Source organism: Chiloscyllium plagiosum, unplaced genomic scaffold, assembly GCF_037043375.1.
Source record: "Chiloscyllium plagiosum isolate Xiang-an unplaced genomic scaffold, Cpla_swu_hap1 HiC_scaffold_27, whole genome shotgun sequence".
NCBI lineage: Eukaryota > Metazoa > Chordata > Chondrichthyes > Orectolobiformes > Hemiscylliidae > Chiloscyllium > Chiloscyllium plagiosum.
The window spans coordinates 43,290,454-43,306,231 of record NW_028270165.1 but is presented as its reverse complement, the minus strand read 5'-3'; the positions used below and the strand labels follow the sequence as shown (position 1 = coordinate 43,306,231).

The following is a 15,778-nucleotide window of genomic DNA, read 5'->3' as shown; positions in this document are numbered from 1 at the left end:
GGAATTTATAAAATATTACATGCAGTTTGTGTGCTTTTTGATCAAAATTGAATATATCTGCAAATATAATTCTGCAAATGCAAATTCACCCCATAGACTTATGTGTGACTGTGTGTGCATGAGAGTGTGTGTGCGCGCATGCGAGTTTGTGCATATATGCTAATGAAGTGTGTGTGGGAGATGGAGTATAAGCCTGTGATATGGTGTAAGTGTTAGGGTGTGTGGTGTCTGAGCCAGTGACAGACAAAGGCAAGGGGTTGCATTTTGCTAAAACAAGGAAGGGCAGGACTTGTACAGTTAATGGTAGGGCCCTGCATCGTGTTCTAGAACAGATTCATGGGGGGCGGGGCGGCGTGGAGGGGTTCTGGTACATAAAGTTAAAAATCTCTCAATGACACGTTATCGTCCAACTGGTTTATCTGGAAGCACAAGCTTTCGGAGCGCTGCTCCTTCATGGGGTGTTTGTGGAGCAGGATCATAAGACACAACCACCTGTTGAAGGAGCAGCGCTCCAAAAGCTAATGTTTGCAAATGAGCCTGTTGCAGTATCACCTAGTGTGGTGTGAATTTTAACTTCATACACCCCAGTCCAACACGGGCATCTCCAAACCGGGGACATAGTTCTTTGGAAGTTGCATCATTGGTAGACAGGGTTGTGAAAGAGGCGTTTAGCACACTTTCCTTCATTGTTCACACCGTTCAGTGCAGGAGTTGGGACATCACGTTGTGGTTGTACAGGATATTGGTGAGACCACGTGGAGAGGACTGAGTACAGTTCTGGTCGCCCTATCGACGACCACAAGTTGTCGGGTGACCTTATTTCGATTTATAAAGTCATGGGGCGTGTAGGAAAGGTAAATATCACAGCGGGAAAAAAATTATGCAGCTCCCCTTTTTTACTTCTCTTGGCATTTGGACACTTAAATTCTGTCAGTAACAGCCTCATCGCCAGAGAGCAGACTGCGCGTGCTCGCCGTCTGAATGAAACTGCGCATGCCCCTCACTGCACGCAAGTGCCTCGCGACTTTCTTTTGGTGGGCCAATCAGGAGTGCTGGAGGACCGGAAGGTGACTGGTCCTCCTGCCAATCAGAGCCTTCCTATTGTCTGAATGCAGAAGCTGGAACACGAGCTTCGGAAGTTGCTGCTTTCTCTCTAAATGAAGATTGAGTTTGTTCCAGACTCCCTTCTTACTTCTGCTAATCTAATCGTTTTACCACATCTATCTGTGGCGTGCAACCACCCCACCGATAGCTGGGTCTTATTACTTTTGCTGATGCAACACAGCGTCTTATTTGGAATGCGTGACCATTGCTACGGTCATGTCAATACATTTGATTCTACCAGTCGACCACCTCCTTTAGTCAGGTAAAAACAAGTCCTGCAGATGCTGGAAACCAGAGGGCTCCTTGGATGCTTCCTGAACTGCTGTGTTCTTCCAGCACCACTAATCCATCTCCTTTAGTTAGTTATTTCTTGGAATATATCCTCACAATTCTGCCTTGTGATTTTTGCAGAAGCAAGATGCAGCTACTTGTAACTGCTTGCAAGCATATCTAACTTAACATATCCCCCCGCCGTGACTCAGTCTTGTGATTTTTGCAGAAACAACACTTCGCAAGGGCCTCTCACAGCTACTGTACCTGCATCCAATACATAAACTACTCTCAACAAAAAAAACCCACTTCATCTACACAACATAAAAATCCGCACTCTGTTGTTCAAAAAACAGATGAACTCAACCTTGAATATATTCAATGGGCCCCAAAATGCAGGAAGACATCCCCACTTCTAATCCCAGTTCATCTTCCAAATATACCACTTGCCTTGCTGATTGCTTACTGCATCTGTCTGATGACTGGTGTAGAAGAACACTGAGGCCCCTTTGTACATCCATGCATCATTCCTGATGAAGGGCTCGGGCCTAGAATGTTAACTCTCCTCGTCTTCAGATGCTGCCTGTCCTACTGTGCTTTTTCAGCCCCACACTTTTAGACTTTGATTCCAGCATCTGCAGGTCTCACTTTCTGTACATCGGATGCTGAGCGTTAACCTTGATAAGGGGCAGGGAGAGTCAATACCCAAGGTCTTTTCCCCAGGGTAGGTGAGTGGGGAAAGGGACATGAGGGGCAACCTTTTCACACACACGGTGGTGCATCTATGGAACGAACTGCCAGAGGACGTGGTGGAGGCTGGAACAGGTACAACATTTAAAACCCATTTTGATGGGTACATGAATAGGAAGAGTTTAGAGGGATATGGGCCATATGTGGGCAAATGAGACAAGGTTAATTTAGGATATTTGGTCAGCACGGACAAGTTGGGCCAGACGGTCTGTTTCCGAGCTGTAACACTCGAATTGTGTTCGGTGAATGCAGAAGTGTGGTTGGACTTTCAGAGCAGCTTTCCAAGATGTTGTGCCCTTACTGGGAGCAAAATAAGTTACAATGAAGTCTTTGGTTTGTGAGACAGCAACCGAGTGAGTGAGTACATCTGAGAGTTTGGTGGAAAGTGGGAATTCATTGCACTGTGGGGATGAAGCCCTACCCTATCCAGTGATTTCTGCTGGTGGATGAGACCAGGCCTCAAGTTGAGGGGAGTAGATTTAGGATGGAGATGAGGCGGAACTGCTTTTCCTGGAGAGTAGTCAATCTATGGAATTCTCTGCCCAAGGAAGCAGTAGAGGCATCTTTATTAAGTATATTCAAAACATAGTTGGATGGGTATTTGCATGGTATGGGAATGAAGGGTAGTTGGGACAATGCAGGGAGGAGGATCTCAGACGACGGATATATCAGCCATGATCATAATGAATGGTGGAGCAGGTTTGATGGGCCAAATGGCCCACTCCTACTTCTTTTACTATGAAACTATAACCCTGCATTTCCCATGGCTAACCCAGCTAACCTTCACATGCCTGGACATTATGGGCAATTTAGCATGGCCAATCCAAATCAAGGCCGGTGAGCAATGTAGTGATGTGGATATTTTAGAGCCTGGGTGTCCTTGGAGAAGGAGCACGCGGCATCGACCAACACCCTGGAGTTGTTCAGGGAGAGGTGGGCGCCGCAGGAAGTGGAGTGCATCATTTCTCCCTCCAACTCTATTTTGATTTAGTCCCTACCCTCCCCTTCACTGTTTTGATCACACAGCACTGTCCCTTTATGTGAAGGGCAGTGTTTGTCACTGGCCACCCTGGTGTTTTCCTATCTTCCTGGTGGTGGAATTTGAATAAAGATTGGTGCACTTTGAAAAAAGAAAAAGAAAAAAAGAAAAAAAAGGAAAAAAAATAGTGTAGTGATGTGGATAATGACCATCAAAGGACGATAGAAAGGGACAAGGTGAGTAAATGTACCAACAATCAAAACTGGATTCCGAAGATCACAAAACTTGAAACTAAAAACGATGTTTCTGAATGTGTGGTGCATTGTAACAAAATTGACTGCACACATTGAAGAGAATAATTATGATCTGAGACTCCTTACAGAGGCATGGCTTCAGGATGACAAGGATTGGATCCTGAATATCGAGGTGATAGTCAAATGGGAAGCTCGGTGAAGGTGGAGGGTTGATGCTGCTCATCAAAGCACTAATCACAGGGAAGTCTGGTGTCAGCTTGGATTTCAGGTCCTGATTTCTCTGTCCTCTGATGTCCCTGTACCCACAGAGTAAGATATTGGTCTGTTCTGCTCTGCTGGATTTCTGCTGAAGCTTTGACCCCCCCACCCCTACACCTTCTGGAACAATAAAACATTCAATCAAGACCCAAGCCACAATCCCCCAGCCTGTCAACCATCCAGACACAGAATGTAATCCTAGCCGGGAATCAAACAAGAAAAACAGAACAAAATTAGAAATAAATAAATGCTCGTGCTTAACGTTTGTTCATGAGGAAGCAAACCAAAATAGGGCTCTCCCACGATTCTTACAGTGCCCAACTTGAGGCATTCTCTTACCCTAACATCTAACTATTCATACCCAACTATGATTTACAACAATATTTACACCAGCAGAATTAAAGCATCTGTTATCAAGTAGACATCGGGATATACAGCACGAAATAGACTTTCCTCTGTCTCATTCACACACATATACATCCATGGGGGTGAATTTGTATTTGCAGGATTATGTTTGCAGAAACATTCTATTTTTCTCAAAATATACACAACCTGCAGGCTGTTCAATCCATGTAATATTTTGTAAATTCCACTTTGGAAATACAACCAGTCTGACTCAAGATTGTGATACAGACAGACCCTGATTTCACACCTTTAATACATTATCAGAGCTGAGATGTCACCTTTCCTTATAAAACCTTGAGTTATCTCAAGAAAATGTCTTTCAGGAAATTCTGGGATTTACAAATGAATGATATGAGCAGCCCATACTAAAAGATAAAATACTTAACAATCCAGGGTTTTTCAATATATCATTTCAGTGCACTGTAATGTTTTTCCATCCATTCTGTGCCTTATGATTTTATTCTCCAAAATCACCTGATGAAGGAGCCACACTCCGAGTGCTAGTCTAGAGATATACAGCATGGAAATAATTCCTTAGAACCAACCCGCCCATGCTGACCAGATATCTCAACCTAATCTAATCCCACCTGCCAGCATCCAGCCCATTTCCCTTCAAACCCTTCCTATTCATATACCCATTCAAATGCCTCTTAAACGTTGCAATTGTACCCACCTCCACCACTTCCTCTGGCAGTTCATTCCATACATGCATAACCCTCTGCATGAAAAGTTGTCCCTTAGGCCCCTTTTAAATCTTTCCCTTCTCACCTTAAACCTATGCCTTCTAGTTTTTGACTCCCAACCCTGGGGAAAAAGACCTAGGCTATTTGCCCTATCTATGCCCCTCATGATTTTATAAACCTCTCTAAGGTCACCCCACAGGCTCTGATGTTCCAGGGTAAAATAAATGCCCCAGCCCCCTCTCAGTCTGTGTAACTGGTTAAAGCTCCTTCCCATTGTCAGCTCACTGGGACACACACACTCATTCTGTGTAACCAGTTAAAGCTCAGTTCACTGGTGTGTTCCTCTCTGAGTGCTCCTCTGCTCACACTGATGTCCAGTACCTTTTGAAGCAGGTCGAATGGATTTCTCTTTCAGACTCAACCCCCCCCCCCCCCCCCCCCCCCCCCCCCCATGATATTGAGTGACTCTGTCAAATCTTGTTATGGAATTTCTTCCAAGATTTCTGTCTGCAGATCCTCCCCTTCTGATACCCTGTTAGCAAAGTTGAAACAAGTCATCACTGTCTGTACCGAATAGAAATTCTGATTATATTGTATGTGTCTGTGTACTAACTCAGTAACATACAACTGGTATTATTGATTTAAAATGCACAGGAGACGTGAGGAAGGAGGTAAAAACAATGACTGCAGATGCTGGAAACCAGATTCTGGATCAGTGGTGCTGGAAGAGCACAGCAATTCAGGCAGCATCCGAAAAGCTTCGAAGTCGACGTTTCGGGCAAAAGCCCTCCATGAGGAATAAAGGCAGAGAGCCTGAAGCGTGGAGAGATAAGCTAGAGGAGGGTGGCGGTGGGGATAGAGTACCATAGAGTACAATAGGTCAGTGGGGGAGGAGATGAAGGTGATAGGTCAGGGAGGAGAGGGTGGAGTGGATAGGTGGAAAAGGAACTGGGCAGGTCGGACAAGTCCGGACAAGTCAAGGGGATCGTGTTGTTGGAGGTTAGAAACTAGGATGAGGTGGGGGAAGGAATAATGAGGAAGCTGTTGAAATTCACATTGATGCCCTGGGGTTGAAGTGTTCCGAGGTGGAAGATGAGGCGTTCTTCTTCCATGCGTCTGGTGGTGAGGGAGCGGCGGTGGAGGAGGCCCAGCACCTCCATATCCTCGGCAGAGTGGGAGGGGGAGTTGAAATGTTGAGCCACGGGGCGGTTTGGTTGATTGGTGCGGTGTCTCGGAGATGTTCCCTAAAGCGCTCTACTAGGAGGCGCCCAGTCTCCCCAATGTAGAGGAGACCACATCGGGAGCAACGGATACAATAAATGATATGAGTGGATGTGCAGGTAAAACATTAATGGATGTGGAAGGCTCCTTTAGGGCCTTGGATGGAGGTGAGGGAGGAGGTGTGGGCACAGGTTTTACAGTTCCTGCGGTGGCAGGGGAAAGTGCCAGGATGGGAGGGTGGGTCGTAGGGTGGGCATGGACCTGACCAGGTAGTCACGGAGGGAACGGTCTTTGTGGAAGGCGGAGAGGGGTGGGGAGGGAAATATATCCCTGGTGGTGGGGTCTGTTTGGAGGTGGCGGAAATGTCGGCGGATGATTTGGTTTATGCGAAGGTTGGTAGGGTGGAAGGTGAGCACCAGGGGCGTTCTGTCCTTGTTGCGGTTGGAGGGGTTGGGTCTGAGGGCGGAGGTGCGGGATGTGGACGAGATGCGTTGGAGGGCATCTTTAACCACGTGGGAAGGGAAATTGCGGTCTCTAAAGAAGGAGGCCATCTGGTGTGTTCTATGGTGGAACTGCTCCTCCTGGGAGCAGATACGGCGGAGGCGGAGGAATTGGGAATACGGGATGGCATTTTTGCAAGAGGTAGGGTGGGAAGAGGTGTAATCCAGGTAGCTGTGGGAGTCGGTGGGTTTGTAGAAATTGTCAGTGTCAAGTCGGTCGTCACTGATGGAGATGGAGAGGTCCAGGAAGGGGAGGGAGGTGTCAGAGATGGTCCAGGTAAATTTAAGGTCAGGGTGGAATGTGTTGGTGAAGTTGATGAATTGCTCAACCTCCTCGCGGGAGCACGAGGTGGCGCCAATGCAGTCATCAATGTCGCGGAGGAAGAGATGGAGAGTGGTGCCGGTGTAATTACGGAAGATCAACTGCTGTACGTAGCCAACAAAGAGACAGGCATAGAAGGGGCCCATACGTGTGCCCATGGCTACCCCTTTGGTCTGGAGGAAGTGGGAGGATTCAAAGGAGAAATTGTTAAGGGTGAGGACCAGTTCGGCCAAACGAATGAGAGTGTCGGTGGAGGGGTACTGTTGGGAACGTCTGGAGAGGAACAAATGGAGGGCTTGGAGGCTCTGGTCATGGCGGATGGAGGTGTAGAGGCATTGGATATCCATGGTAAAGACGAGGCGTTGGGGGCCGGGGAAACGGAAGTCTTGGAGGAGGTGGAGGGCGTGGGTGGTGTCTCGAACGTATGTGGGGAGTTCCTAGACTAGGGGGGATAGGTCAGTGTCGAGGTAGGTAGAGATGAGTTCAGTGGGGCAGGAGCATGCTGAGGCAATGGGTCAGCCAGGGTGGTCAGGCTTGTGGATCTTGGGAAGGAGGTAGAACCGGGCAGTGCGGGGTTCCCGGACTATGAGGTTGGAAGCTGTGGGTGGGAGATCTCCTGATTTGATGAGGTTCTGTATGGTCTGGGAGATGATGGTTTGGTGATGGGGGGTGGGGTCATGGTCAAGGGGGCGGTAGGAAGAGATATCCTCGAGCTGGCGTTTGGGTTCAGCGATGTAGAGGTCAGTGCGCCAGACTACCACTGCGCCCCCTTTGTCCGCTGGCTTGATGGTGAGGTCAGGATTGGAGCAGAGGGATTGGAGGGCTGCGCGTTGTGAGGGTGAGAGGTTGGAGTGGGGGAGGGGGGTCGACAGGTTGAGGTGGTTAATGTCCCGGCGGCAGTTAGAAATGAATAGGTCGAGGGCAGGTAATAGGCCAGCACGGGGTGTCCAGGTGAATGCAGTGTGTTGGAGGTGGGCGAAGGGGTCCTCGGAAGATGGGCGGGAATCATGACTGTGGAAGTAAGCTCGGAGGCGGAGGCGACGGAAGAATTGTTCGATGTCACGGCGTGTATTAAATTCATTGATGCGTGGACGGAGGGGGACGAAGGTGAGTCCTTTGCTGACGACTGATCGTTCGTCCTCAGTGAGGGGGAGGTCTGGAGGGATGGTGAAAACTCGGCAGGGCTGGGAGCTGGGAGCTGGTGTGGGTGTAGAGCTGGGAGTGGGGTCGGAGCCAGTACCTGGAGTGGGTGTGATGGTGGGGGGAATGGGGATAGAGTCATGAGCAGGGGTAGTGTTCCCCTCGGGGTTCTGGGGGGGGTGGGGATAGTGACAGTGGGGTCTGTGGGGGGCGTGTCAGCAGAATGCAGGTGAGTGGCGCTGGTGGGGGCGGAAGTGGTGGCAGACACGGCAGTAGGGGTGGCGGAAGTCACTGAGCATGTGGCATCGGCGATGATGTGAGCGCCGGAAGTGGCTGTGGGAGTGGCCATGATGGGGGCAGAAGTGACATCATCAATCAGTGTGGGGGTGGTAGCTGCATCAGCCGCATGGCTAATGGTGTTTCCGAGGCCAGGGGAATCTTCTGGAATGTTTGAGGAGCGCTGGTTATGGAGGTGGGTAGATAAAAGTTTGTTGTACTTACAGTTTTTGATGTTTGAGATGGAATTGAAATACTGTTTGTTGAGAGTATGGATTCTCCTGAGGATGTAGTATAGAGTGGGTCCTTTGCAATTCTGAGAGAGTGTGGCCCTCAGCTGAGGCAGGGCTGACTGTAGAGAGGTTAGGTGCTGGCGCATTGCTGCAAGTGTGGAGCGGAGGATCTTGAAGGAGAACTGTTGCTGGTGTTTTTGAATCTGTAGTCTGTACTGTTTGTCCTGTTCGGGTCCGAACTCTGCTGGTTTAAAGGTGGTCCCGAGTCCGTGTGGGATGAGGTGGTTACGGAGACAGGCATTGAGGAAGCAAACGTGGCTGTGGTAGCGGGTTTGTTTCAGGACATGGTTGAAGAGCTTCAGGGCAGAGGAAATGACCTGGGAGTTGCAGTGGGAGAGAGACTCCCTGAGATTCTTGTAGAGAGAGGAGGAAAACTTCTTCAAGGCAGGCATCCTTGCAAGAGGATTCGCAGTAGGGTTAAAATCAACGAGGTAAAAACAATGACTGCAGATGCTGGAAACCAGATTCTGGATCAGTGGTGCTGGAAGAGCACAGCAATTCAGGCAGCATCCGAAAAGCTTCGAAATCGACGTTTCGGGCAAAAGCCCTTCATCAGGAATAAAAAGGGCACGTCGATTTCGAAGCTTTTCGGATGCTGTCTGAATTGCTGTGCTCTTCCAGCACCACTGATCCAGAGTGAGGAAGGAGGTGTCAGGACCTGGCACACTCTGAACCCTAACAGGGTGTTCCAAGTGGTCATGAAAACATTTCAAAATGAAGTGGATGGCCATAGAGCTGTACAGCACAGAAACAGTCCATCTCATCCATGCTCACTAGATATCTGAAATTAATCTATCCTATTTACCAGCACTTGGCCCATATCCCTCTAAACCCTACCCATTCACATACCCATCCAGCTGCCTTTTAAAAATTATATTTGTGTCAGCCTCCACCACTTCCTCTCGCAGCTCATTGCACACACGCACCACCCTCTGTGTGAAAAAGTACAAATCTATGCCTTCCTCATCCCCTGTATTACCTGTACTGATACCTTCGGGGATCTCTGAACTTGGACAGCAAGGACCCTTTGTTTCTCAGCACTCTGTAGGGATCTACTATTTATTACTTCCTTCCTTCCATTAATAAATTTCCCAAACTGCCTGGAGATTAAATTCCATCGTTCTGCCACATTTACTAGCTGATAGATATCAGAGTGGAGCCGGAGACCATCCTCTTCCCGATGAACAATATCACCTTTCCAGCGTTTACTCCTGAACAGAGGGGGCAGCACTATCTCCAGCTCAGCAGTGTGTTTTTTAGCTTATCAGCATATCCAACTATATTAATCAAAAGTACCTCACGCTAGCAACACAATAAACCAGCGATGTTAGTTCCCATTATCTCTTTAGTTGTGCCCTTATAGTTTTTCCTACATTCTACTTAATGTTATTCTAATGTCACAGTTAGAGATTTAGTGCCAGCTTTTGCAACAATGGTCTTGCATTCCAGACCCTACTTAATATTTTCCCAATGTCATGATTAGATATTTATTATCAATAGTCTCAAGCAGGCTGACTCTACTAATTATTAATTAGATATTTAATATCATGTCCCAAATATTTATTGTCCCAATCCTGTCAATTATATTTAGTAGGTGAGTCTAACTTTACTGACTGTTATCTCATCTTGCCATGGTGACCTTTCAGCCTCAACCTTACTCTGCTAATTAGTGTAAGAGCTTTCCACTATCCTTTGCAACAAATTGGCAGTGGTCTCCATGCTTTTATGCTCTTTATTTTCCATACTATCTAAAAATAGACTCAGAGTTGTAGAGCACAGAAACAAACCCTTCGGTCCACGCTGACCAGATGTCCTAAATTAATTTAGTGACCCATTTGCCAGCATTTCACCCCTTACCCCTCTGAATCTTTCGTATTCTTAACCCCATCCAGATGCATTTTAAATAATGTAACTGTACCACTTCCTCTGGCAGCTCATTCCATAAACATACCACCCTCTGTGCGAAAAGGTTGCCCCTAAGGACCCTCAGAAATCTTTCCCCCCTCACCCTAAATCTATGCCCTCCAGTCTGGTCTCGGCGCCTTGCCCACACAACAAGAGGAAAAGACATACAAAAATTGAGCAGCCAGAGAAAATGCAAAAGGAATAAAATATCGAGCCATAGGAAAAAAATTGTGGCCCTATCTTTTTTCCCGTTGGCATTTGGACACTTAAAATCTGTCAGTAACACCAACATCCCCGTAGAGTATACTGCGCATGTTTGCCGGTGTCAGCAACGCAGTGCGCATGCTGGCCAGTGTCAGCAAAACACTGAGCATGCTCATCACCGTGCGCAAAAAAAGGCACGAGACCTTCTTTTGATTGACCAATAGGCAGGATTGGAGGACTGGAAGAAGACTGGTCCTCCTACCAATCAGAGCCAGCCCATTGTCTGAATGCGGAAGTTGGACCATGAACTTCTCAAGCTGCGACTCCTGATCCTCTCTGTCTGAGTCAAGATTGAGCTTTACCCAGACTGCAAATTCCTTCCTGTGTCCCAGATATGTGAGTATGGCACTCTCTTGCTCCCATTCCATTTCTTTTTCATTCTGGGATTCAGTTGTTGACTTGCAGCAACTGAAAGAAAAGAGAGTGAATCCGGGAGGGACAGACTCCGGAAACGTTGGTCCAGGTCTGTGTCTCAATTTGCAAAATAGACAGGCAGGAGATGGAGAAGACGACGTTTCGGGTGTAACCCTTCCTCGGGGCTGGGGCTGGGTGTAGAAGCTGCAGATAAAGGGGTGGGAGTGAAGTGGGGATAGGTCAAGACAGGTAGAGGGTACGACCTGGTTGGTCAATGGGAGGAATGAATCTGGTTGGTGGCAGGGAACGAGGAGGGAGGTTTTTTGAAATTGGAAAACTCAACGTTGAGTCCTTCGGGCTGTAGGCTGCCTGGAAGATGAGGTGTGGTCCCTCCAATTTGCAGTTAGGTTCGTTGTGGCAATGGAGGAGGCCAAAGATGGTCATGTCAGAAAGGGGGTGGGAAGGGGAATTGAAATGAGTGGTGACTGGGAGGTCTGGTCAGCTCTGTGGACCCAGCTGTGATGCTCAGTGAACCTTTCACAAGTTTGCGCTGGCTCTCCCTGATATAGAGAGGGCCACAATCAGCAAACACAGGGCAAATGCAGTACCACAATATGAAGCTATAGTCTTGGCTGTGGCAAAGAAAAACAGAAAGGAGGTGCATTGTTTAAATGGAGATGTATTTGGATGTGGAGAAAGTGAGAACTGCAGATGCTGGAGATCAGGGTCAAAGATTGTGGCACTGGAAGAGCACGGTAGGTGAGGCAGCATCTGAGGAGCAGGAGAGTTGACGTTTCGGGCACGAGCCCTTCATCGAGACTGATGTGTGGATGGGCAGAGGCCTCAGTGTCCTCCTCCTCCAGTCACTGCCAGTTGTCAGACTGGTGCAGCAGGCAATCAGCAAGGCAAGCGTTATATTAGCAAGAGGAATTGAGTTCAGAAGTGGGGGTGTCTTCCTGCAGTTAGGGTGTCTTTGAATATATTCAAGGCTGAGTTCATCTGATTTTTGAACAACAAAGAAGTGGATGTTTGTGGGGGAAGGCAAGAACATAGTTTTAAGACCAGTATAGAACAGTTCCAGAGTCATACAGCACAAAAACAGACCCTTTAGTCCAACTAGTCATAGAGATGTACAGCATGGAAACAGACCCTTTGGTCCAACTCATCCATGCCGACCAGATATTCCAACCCAATCTGATCCCACCTGTCAGCACCTAGCCCGTATCCCTCGAAACCCTTCCCATTCATATACCCATCCAGATGCCTTTTAAATATTGCAATTGTACTAACCTCCACCACTTCCTCTGGCAGCTCATTCCAAACATGTACCAGCCTCTGTGTGAAAAAATTGACCCTAAAATCTCTTTTGTATCTTTCCCCTCTCACCCTAAACCTATGGCCTCTAGTTCTGGACCCCCACCGCAGGGAAAAGACCTTGGCTATTTATCCTATCCATGCACTTCATGATTTTGTAAACCTCTACTCCTTAGCCTCCAACGCTCCAGGGAAAACAGCCCTAGCCTCCCTATAGATCAAATCCTCCAACCCTGGCAACATCCTTGTAAATTTTTCTGAACCCTTTCAAGTTTCACAATGTCTTACCGATAGTAAGAAAACCAAAATTGCACACAATATTCCAAACGTGGCCTAACCAATGTCCTGTACAGCTACAACATAACTTCCCAAATCCTATACTCAGAGGATTGGGAAAATTTTCAAAACCTACAAAAGACACCTGGGAAAGAATGGAGGGATAAACTGAACCTTTGAGGGTCAGCTTGGAGGCATCAAGGTCTCAGGACAGGGGGTGGAGATGACCCCAGCTATGGGCCATATGCCAGCAAATGGGACGAGATTGATTTAGGATATCTGGTCAGTACAGTTGTGTTGGACAGAAGGGTCTGTTTCTGTGCTATATATCTCTATGACTCTGGCGTTGCACTAACGTTTGCCACGTGAGTAGTTCATTTTCTCTCTACTGTCAATGTTAATGCCTTGACGTCTCATTTTGCTCCAACCCTCCCGGGGACGTTAACCGTTTTGTGTCTGGTTGTTTCTAAAGAAGCTGCGTGGCAGGTTCACCCTGAATTGACACTTTCTTTTTGCTTCCCAAAATCAGACCTGCTCACTCTCAGCAGTATCCCAGTGTTGTGAAAGAGATTAGCTTTTCAGGCGGAGATATTCAAAGTTCAGAGAGATGGCAGTCTTGATGTTTTTGCTTTTCTGCTCCATAAGATCCTGAATCAGCACCCTCAGGAGGAATCAGTTAGAGCGGAGTGAGAACAGAGGGAGAGAGAGAGTGGGATGGTGCTTTCAATTTTGTGGAATAATAAAAGAAAAGAATATTCCACAGAAAGTAGAATTCCTTGTTCAGAATTTCTACCCTGCACTGACAGTGATGACCTTTGTAATTTCTTTATACAGAGTACAGTAGCACCTCGACATACGAACGACCCCATTCATATACAAACCGGTTTACGAACAGGATTGTACGTAGAATTTTGCTTCAACGTACATACGAAATTCAAGGTACGAACGCAAAAAGCCCATGTGCGACCACGTGGTTTCATTGTTCTGCTTTGCTTCGCGCTTGTTGAACACAAAAGCTCATCGGGCCCCGAGTGATCTCATTCAGTTCGTCTTTGGTGCGTGTGCTATGAACAGCCGTCCAAGCATTCTTGTGCTATCCAAACAATGGGAAAAGTTGAATCAATTCGCGAACCGGGTCCAGGAACGGATTAAGTTCGTAAGTTGAGCCGCTACTGTATTTGAAAATCTGAAGACGGAAGTTTCAAAATCAACAGATGATGGTCTTATGCCCGAAACGTTGACTCTCCTGCTCCTCAGATGCAGCCTCACCTGCTGTGCTTTTCCAGCGCTGCACTTTTCAACACTGACTCTCCAGTGTCTGCAGTCCTCACTTTGACGTCAATGTCTACAGTCACTCAATCCATCGGGACCACAACGGTTTTCAACTATGATTCTGTGAGAAGGAGTAAAGCTTTTTGGTTCCTGTTTGAGTACGTTTTCAGCATCAGTGGGACTGGATGAGAGACCCGACCATTGCAGCGCACTGAGTGTGGAGCCTAAAACAGCCATACGGCCTGGAAAGAGGAATTCACAGTAGGAAGTGGCTCCACACTTCGGCCATAGAGAAACCTGAGGAATCCCACCTCTTGGAGAAATCATGGAAGTGTGGTGACTGTGGGAAAGGCTTCCGTTTCCCATCTTCCCTGGAGATTCATCGGCGTAGTCACACCAGGCAGAAGCCGTTCCCCTGCCCTGTCTGTGGGGAGGGCTTCAGACATTCCTCCTCTCTGCTGAGGCACCAGCGGGTCCACACGGGGGAGAGGCCATTCAGGTGCCCGAGTGCGGGAAGGCCTTCAGCGATTCCTCCTCTCTGCTGACGCACCAGCGGGCCCACACCAGGGAGCGGCCCTTCTGCTGCATTGAGTGCAGGAAGACTTTCAGCAATTCCTCCGACAGGCTGACCCACCAGCGGGTCCACACTAGGGAGAGGCCCTTCAGCTGTCCCGAGTGCGGGAAGGCCTTCAGCAATTCCTCCGGCAGGCTGACCCACTAGCGGGTCCACACCGGCGAGAGGCCATTCCCCTGCCCCGAGTGTGGGAAGGTCTTCACCCGCTCCTCCAACCTCCGGAGGCACCAGCGAGTTCACGTACTATCGCAGGGGGATTGAAGGAGCGACGGCTGAATGCCATTATTCACTGGACCATCAACCCAGTTCCCGGGACTCCCGGGTTTGAATCCCGTTGCGGCAGATGGCGCTATACAGGGTATGGGTTGAAATTGCTGAGTGAGGCAACACTTCCTCCGGGTTACAGCTGTACCAAGGATCCAATTAGAAAGGGACATCTCGGTGCTGATCAATAGTAAAGACAGTGAGGTGGGGTGGGGGTGTAGGCGTGAGTGAGTGTGCTTTGACCTTGAGCTGTTTTAAAAGCAGCTACTTTTTCTCTGCTTTTTTGCTGAGGGGGATTTGAAGCTGTAACAAAGTTGGGTCACAATAAAGGTTAAGTGAACTTAACGCCGAGCTCAGACTCTCATGAAAGGCTTTGAGCTCTGAGAGGTTTTTGTTTTAAAGCTACTAATTTATTTCAGCCTCCTGCACGAAGCTTCCAATGTCGTGTATCAGATGGATCAGTGAATGAGCAGCCAGTATCGTGAGAAATTGTCAATTTTTCAGGAGTGCAGAGTGTGTCGTTTCATCGGCGTTGTAAGGTTTCCTGGCAGCATCGGGTGGTGTGGGCTGTGTTCACTAGAAATGATGTGGAGGAGCCGATGTTGGACTGGGCTGGAGAAAGTTAAAATCACACAACATCAGGTTATATTTATTTGGAAGTATGAGGTTTTGGAGCGCTGCTCCTTCATCATGTAACTGTGGAGCAGGTTTATTTGGAAGTATGAGGTTTTGGAGCGCTGCTCCTCATCATGTAACTGTGGAGCAGGATCATAAGACTCAGATTTTATAGCAAAAGATCACAGTGTCATGCAACTGAAATGACATATTGAACAAACCAAGATTGCTGTTAAGTCTTTCACCTTTTAGAATGAGTTGCAGGTTTCAGTTCATTAATCTGTGAATCCCAGAACTACTATTAATTCACATTCTCGAGATGACTTAAGGTTTTTTTTTTAAAAAAGTGACACCTCAGCCCAGACAATGCACTAAAGGTGTGAGGTTCGAGTCTGTCAGTAACCCAATCTTGAATCAGACTGGTTCTCATTCCAGAGTAGGAATTTATAAAATATTACACGGATTGACTAACTGCAGTTTGTGCA

General features: G+C 47.8%; 1 long non-coding RNA gene across 1 annotated transcript; it reads left to right on the top strand.

Moving 5' to 3' along the window:
• Nucleotides 1-10,855: 10,855 nt before the first annotated feature.
• On the top strand, nucleotides 10,856-15,023 carry LOC148143803 (uncharacterized). Its single transcript, XR_015751749.1, has 2 exons — nucleotides 10,856-10,960; nucleotides 13,403-15,023. It is a non-coding gene; the product is annotated as an uncharacterized LOC148143803 (long non-coding RNA).
• The last annotated feature ends 755 nt before the right edge of the window (nucleotides 15,024-15,778 follow it).